Raw genomic sequence first — 7,786 nt, forward strand, 5'->3', positions numbered from 1 at the left:
GAATAAGAATAAATGGAGAACCTAGTTTCGAGTGATCTGATCGTGCGATACTTTTTTTCTTTTTAAAAAAGATTTTATGGAAATGAACCCACTACATAAAATCTAATTAGTGGGAATACAATTTCATAAATAAAGGGCATTATAAGGTCATTCATTCTTCAGCGATTCAAAGAGCATTTCATTTTTGGAATCAAGTTACACAACATAGTTTATTTATTATTTTTCTTTTTTTTTTTTTTTTTTTCTTTCTAATTATTTAGAATCCATTTAATAGATTTATATATTTACTAGATTTATATATTAAATTATTGTTTATAAATTCTTTATAATAAGAATATTTGTTTTGAAAACTCAAGAGTTGTTCAATGAATCCCTTGATTCCGAATTGCGGGATAGAGAGACAGATGATGAATTGATTTCTTACCTATGTCACAAGATTTTTGTTAGTATCATCTATAATCATAATAATAGATGAATCAAAAACTTTCAATTGAATATATTTTTTCAATTAGTATTTTTACTTATCCATCCGCGTATCTTTCAAAAATAGAAACTTAGGGAAGTGCTTTATAAACATATGGATAAAAATAACGTATTTCATTTAGCCTCGTCATGCCTACTATCACTAGTTATTTCGGTTTTCTACTAGCAGTTTTAACTATAACCTCAGCTCTATTTATCGGTCTGAACAAGATACGACTTATTTGATTAAAATTCATTGAATGCACAATTCAAAAAAAAGAAAGATTTCGGTGTTATTCAATATATTCTATATATTGTAGAGTTCTTTACCTTGTCAATTCAATTTCGAATTCTTGGTCATTGAGATTCATGGGCAATACCGATTAATATTTTAAGGATAGATATTACCTCTCCTTTTCCTCGTTCAACTAAATTGAAATGATTGAAGTTTTTCTATTTGGAATCGTATTAGGTCTAATTCCTATTACTTTGGCTGGATTATTTGTGACCGCATATTTACAATACAGACGGGGGGATCAGTTGGACCTTTGATTAATTAACAGTTCTTTTTTTTGATTGACCCCCTACTTGCTTTATAGGAGGTAAAATTTTGATTTCTGTTGAATTATTTCAGTATCATTTTGATTTAACAACAACAAGAATCGAATCACGCTCTATAGGATTTGAACCTACGACATCGGGTTTTGGAGACCCGCGTTCTACCGAACTGAACTAAGAGCGTTTTATTATCAAACTAAAAGCAACCCGAATATATCTTCGATACATATATTATCATAGAGAATATCATAAAATTAAATAAAAAAAAGATTGATTCGATATATGTATGTTCAATTTTTATGGATCTCAATTGATTCCTCGTTACTGTTCAGAAGATAAGTAATAGGTAGGGATGACAGGATTTGAACCCGTGACATTTTGTACCCAAAACAAACGCGCTACCAAGCTGCGCTACATCCCTTTCAATTGGTCTACAGTGTTATTGTAGAGAATCCCTGTCTTGTTTTCCACATTTTTTATTTATTTCCTCCATTGGTATACACAAATTATCTTGCCATTTCTTCTTTTTTGTCTCATATCATATATAAAATATAATAAAAATAATAAAAAGACTTATATACGTATGAAATAATAAATATTAAATCCGCCGTAAAGAAAAATGAATATTTGGGGTGGGGCGGAAAGCTACATATTTTTTTTAATAAAAAAGGGAATATCTACCGAATTGAACTGTTGTACATTTCAATTTGAATTAGGAATTCCGCGGACAATACAAGCGGTTATTAACTATATATACATTTGATGGTATGTAATACCAGTATGTATTACAAATTACTATAAAGTAGGAGGGTTTTCAATGCGAGATCTAAAAACATATCTCTCCGTGGCACCGGTAGTAAGTACTATATGGTTCGGGGCTTTAGCGGGTCTATTAATCGAGATCAATCGTTTATTCCCGGATGCGTTGGTATTCCCGTTTTTTTCATTCTAGTTATTGACTTGGGAAGGGGTGAAGAAGATTAGAAAAACAATCAAATATCTTTGACTAATCCCCTTCCCCCTTCTTTTTTTTAGAGTTTTTAGACTTAGAATAAGTTAGAAAGAATCAAAATGGATTCAACCTCAGTCAAACTCGGACGCGGCGCCAGGTTCAAATTTAATTAATAAAAGAGTGAGAACGAAAATGAAAATGTGATGGCTAGGGCAACAATATCATACAAAATACTTAAATGAAAAACTGTACTGCGATTCTAAATTTAGAAATTATTGTATTACTATATTTTAATATTTGATTGTAACGAAATCTTTCATAATTTTATTTCGAGTTACCAATTTTTCTTTTTTTCTTCATTTTGGATCGGAAAATGGAAGAGTTGCGTGAATCAAAAATCCAAGGGAGGTTCATGGCCAAGGGTAAAGATGCCCGAGTAACTGTTATTTTGGAATGTACTCGTTGTGTTCGAAACGGTGTTAATAAGGAATCAATAGGGATTTCCAGATATATTACTCAAAAGAATCGACACAATACGCCTAGTCGATTGGAATTGAGAAAATTCTGTCCCCGGTGTTACAAACATACGATTCATGGGGAGATAAAGAAATAGATCGAACCGATCGGCTGTGTGTCACCCTTTTCCAATCCAAGGAAGATGAAAAATTACATATATTAGACATATTTTAGATTTAAATATAAACAAACCAAATCCTATTTCGATCGGATCTAAAATGATTTAGAATTAAGAAATAGGATTTTCGGGATAAGGAATAAAAAAAACCATGGATAAATCCAAGCGACTCTTTCTTAAATCCAAACGATCTTTTCGTAGGCGTTTGCCCCCGATTCCATCGGGGGATCGAATTGATTATAGAAACATGAGTTTAATTAGTCGATTTATTAGTGAACAAGGAAAAATATTATCTAGACGGGTAAATAGATTGACCTTAAAACAGCAACGCTTAATTACTATTGCTATAAAACAAGCTCGTATTTTATCTTTGTTACCTTTTCTTAATAATGAGAAACAATTTGAAAGAAGCGAGTCGACCGCTAGAACTATTGGTCTTAGAACCAGGAATAAATAGACTTAGCTTACTCTTTAATTGAATTAAAATTCTAATCCAAACTCAACCGCAGATTGATTCTTTGTTCGAAAAATCCGAAAATCTAGATTCGATTGTCGTGTCGTAAGAAAAAGAAAGAATAGTGGAAGAAGAATAAATCGTTTTTTTTTTTATTGAACATATTTGCTCATTTTGACCACTTTATCATATTTTATCATACTAATTTCTACTCTACCTTCTCGGAGTTCATTCTCCAGAGAACTCCATTTTAAGCATTCCGCTGGATTCTTTGCAATCTTCGTATTTTATGATCTCATTGGAAATCATATAAAGACAATTTCTATTTAATATCGCGATTTGGGCAAGTATTTTACGATTAAGAAGCAACTGCCTCTTGTACAGATTGTGTATGAATCTACTATAACTGTAGTCTACCTTATTAGATCGAATTACTGCATTTATTCGAGCGATCCACAACTGTCGAAAATTTCTTTTTTGCCTACCTCTATCCCGATAAGCTGAAGCCAAAGCTCTTATTTTCTGTTGAGTAATAGTTCGAGTAAGTCTTGAATGAGCCCCTCGAAAGCTTGATGCAAATAAACGAATTTTTGTTCTACGTCTCCGAGCTATATATCCTCGTTTAATTCTAGTCATTGAATAAATGAAACTTTGATGAATAACTAATGGATTTCCTTTCTTTCAGTTATTCCTTTCTCCTTTCCTAGTCTATTAATAACAAAACGTATTTTTCCAATGTATAAAATAAAAATTCCAATGGCTTTTGCTACTATAACCTTCCCGACCACTATTTCTTTTTTTGTTCTAATCACCCCAAAATACGAAATAGTATTTTTACTAGGTATAAAAAACAAAAATAGAGTAAATAAATAAAAATAGAAATGGATAAAGAAATAGTGGGTTCCTTCGTTTCTATGGTTACTTCTTAAACGGTGAGGTCCTCTCTATACACCGGAGCTCCTTCTTTTATTTCATCAATGTTATTGTTAACTTGTACAGTTCACCCTCTTTGGCTCTACCCATGAATTATCTAGTAATCGGTCTTTCACAACGAGATCTACCTATACAGTAACGGTATTTAATTATGAAGATTGGTTGGGTAGCTGACCCTCTTAGTCCGTTCTTGGAAGAATAAGGCTATAATCCTTCTGTTAAATAGGATTTCCTCTGCTTAATGGATAAGCATTTGTTACCAATGGGGAATTCTTTCTCATCTAAAATTGAAAATAGAGATGATTGGATTTGCACCAATAGAAACCATAAATTTGATACACAATAAAAGGATACGATAAATCTTTGTTTATTTATTTTCGGTAGTGAACGGATTTCTTCCATTCATTCTATCCTATTCACTGTACTTATAACTGATACGGGAAAAATTTTGTACTTTCTTTTGTCCCGGTCCATGGTCTAAACGAGTCGCACATACACCCTAGTACATGTTCCTCGACGCTGAGGGCATCCCCGAAGGGCGGGCGATTTGGTGACATTTCTGATTGGCTGTCTTGTGTTTCTAATAAGTTGTTTAATAGTTGGCATGTTGAATTGTATACATAATGAGTTGGTTTAGATCAATCCTAACCGGATGATTATGAATTACTTCTATATTCGATATTAATAATTAATATGATTAATAGTAATATATTAACCCCGGTAAAAAGAGAAAATCGAAAATTTCGGATTTTTGCGTGAAATACCTGCTATTTGTTATTCAACCGCTACAAGATCAACAATTCCATGAGCTTGGGCTTCTGTTGCTGACATAAAAACATCCCTTTCCATGTCTTCGGATATAACCCATAAGGGTTTGCCTGTTCTTTGTACATAAACCCTTGTGAGGATTTCGCGCAGCCTCAGTAGTTCTTTCGCTTCCAGGATAAATTCTACCGTTTGTGCCTCATAAAAAGAACTAGCAGGTTGATGGATCATTACCCTGATGATTTAATAAATGGTTTTCTCTATCTTACATCATTATCATGATGAGTCAAAGATAATAAAAAAAAGATAGGATTAACAACCGTACAGGCATCCTTTGTGCAGTGCATACGGCTCCACAATGGAATTCATTTTTACCTTCCAGCGAAGGAATAGAAAATATAGGATCTAGCAGACCCAGAGCAGTAAATGATCCAATAACCACCCTTCCTTTTTTTTAGTAATTTCAAAAATACTATGATGGTTCCGTTGCTTTATGATTTCGTTTGTTATTCAGCAATCCCAAAGTTTCTTTTTTTTATTTTTTTTCTTAAAAATAAATATTTCGTAGTCTTTCATAACAGAAATATTGTTAAGAGTCTTCCGTCGTGAAAACAAAAAAGTTTGTGACGCTGAAAGAGGCCTCCGCGATAAATCAGCCTACAATCGGAAATGCCTTTTATCTCATACTACTCTTTCGATACATAACCTAATGGTTTAGAAAAAAAAAAATTCTCATATCGAATTCAAAGTGCCATGCTATTATTACTTAATATTTTATATGGCGAAGGCATAGTTTTCTTTTTGTCTAAAAAAAACTCATTGGCGCCGAGCGTGCGGGAATGCTAGACGTTTGGTAATTTCTCCTCCGACTAGAATAAAAGATCCCATTGAAGCGGCTAATCCCATGCATATTGTCTGTACATCTGGTTGCACAAATTGCATAGTATCATAAATACCTAATCCGCTTATTACCCCTCCACCGGGAGAGTTTATAAATAAATACAGATCTTTGGTATCATCCTCCATACTGAGATATACCATAAGACTAATAAGTTGATTCGAAATATCACTATCAACCTCTTGGCCTAAAAAAAGTAATCTTTCTCGATAAAGTCGGTTGATTAGGATAAAATTGTATCCCTTAAGAACCGTACGGGCACCTTTTGATGCATACGGTTCAAAAAAAATAGCGAAAAAAGAATCAATGTTTAGATTTTAGCCTTCTTTAGAGGACTCTTTCTAACTTCTAATGAAGGGGCTTTTTCTTACCTTCCATTTTTTTTTCAAAATGGATGAGTTTTGTCCTTTGGCCCGCGGTCGTTTATCTATACTATAAATTTCAATAAATAAAAAAACAATTCATTAAATTTTCAATTTATCGAACTAACTTTTCATTGATATATTGTTTCATCGAGATTCAATTTCAATTCCGATGTCATTTTCTTGTTCCAAAATGGTCTTCTTCAATTCTTTTAGGTTTATGCTCTACTCCGAGTCAAGATCTGCCCGATTTGGATTTGCACATATAGGACAAATGCCCCAATAGCATGGCTTTTTGCTACGACTTCTTTTTTTTTTTTCAATTTTACTTCATATTACTCGATTGATTAAAAGTTTTCTATCAATGCTATTGATAAATCGAATATGATACAAGTAGTAGTAATCATAGAATAGATAGATTCCAAATTGAGTTTTTTCTAAGCGGAGCCTGGATACTTCATTTTATTAGTACAACCGAGAAAACCATAAATTATTCTAATTGATAATATTAATCTGGATACCCCCCAAAAAATAGATCTAATTGCACTTCACGCTCCAAATTTTTGATGATTAAATCAATCCGTCTTGGGCGAAAGAGAGGATATCTCGATCGGGGGAGAGAACGGGGAAATACCATATGACCCAATATATCTGACAAGTCGCACTATAGGTCAACCCACGATGCGTCTTCCTCTCCGGGACTTCGAAAAGGTACTTTTGGAACACCAATAGGCATTAAAGCAAAGAAAAAAGAATTAAGTACTATAGCTAACTTTGATGTGGAAGCGTAACAACGGGTTTATTGTCTTAATAAATAAGATGGGCCTTTATCAGATTTTATCTTTTAGCATATTTTATACATAGATTTAATAAGTTCATAAAAAAGGAAAACAGAATTAATAAGGGAAACTTCTTCCCGAATAGGTTTTGAATGATGAACAAGTATGTATACATTCACTCCTATAAAATAGGATCAATTCCCATCTACCATTGCGTATTGGTACTTATCGAGTATAGAATAGATCTGCTTCTTTTTGTTCCTACGAATAGAATCGAATTGTTCCATTATTACTAAAAGAATAGACTAAATATTAATCCTTTCGCCAAGATAATCCCCTCAAAAGGGGAGGTCCGTAGCATAGTTTTTTTTTTCAGTGCAATAAAGTTACATAGTGTCTATTTTTCCTTGATAAAGGGGTATTTCCATGGGTTTGCCTTGGTATCGTGTTCATACCGTTGTATTGAATGATCCCGGTCGTTTGCTTTCTGTTCATATAATGCATACAGCTCTAGTTGCTGGTTGGGCCGGTTCAATGGCCCTATACGAATTAGCAGTTTTTGATCCCTCTGATCCTGTTCTTGATCCAATGTGGAGACAGGGTATGTTCGTTATACCCTTCATGACTCGTTTAGGAATAACCAATTCATGGGGGGGGTTGGAGTATCACAGGAGGGACTATAACGAATCCGGGTATTTGGAGTTACGAAGGTGTGGCCGGAGCACATATTGTGTTTTCTGGATTGTGCTTCTTAGCAGCTATCTGGCATTGGGTGTATTGGGATCTAGAAATATTTTGTGATGAACGTACAGGAAAACCTTCTTTGGATTTGCCGAAGATTTTTGGAATTCATTTATTTCTCTCAGGGTTGGGTTGCTTTGGTTTTGGTGCATTTCATGTAACCGGATTGTATGGTCCGGGAATATGGGTATCCGATCCTTATGGATTAACCGGAAGGGTACAAGCCGTAAATCCTGCGTGGGGTGTCG

At 33.7% G+C, this 7,786-nt stretch overlaps 2 non-coding genes across 2 annotated transcripts; both read right to left on the minus strand.

The window, feature by feature from the left end:
- Positions 1 to 1,130: 1,130 nt before the first annotated feature.
- Positions 1,131 to 1,204, minus strand: TRNAW-CCA (transfer RNA tryptophan (anticodon CCA)). The gene has a single exon. It is a non-coding gene; the product is annotated as a tRNA-Trp (tRNA).
- A 163-nt stretch (positions 1,205 to 1,367) lies between these two features.
- Positions 1,368 to 1,441, minus strand: TRNAP-UGG (transfer RNA proline (anticodon UGG)). The gene has a single exon. It is a non-coding gene; the product is annotated as a tRNA-Pro (tRNA).
- Between the last annotated feature and the right edge of the window lie 6,345 nt (positions 1,442 to 7,786).

The sequence above is a fragment of the Cucumis melo genome, unplaced genomic scaffold (assembly GCF_025177605.1).
Source record: "Cucumis melo cultivar AY unplaced genomic scaffold, USDA_Cmelo_AY_1.0 utg002168l, whole genome shotgun sequence".
NCBI classification, from domain to species: domain Eukaryota; kingdom Viridiplantae; phylum Streptophyta; class Magnoliopsida; order Cucurbitales; family Cucurbitaceae; genus Cucumis; species Cucumis melo.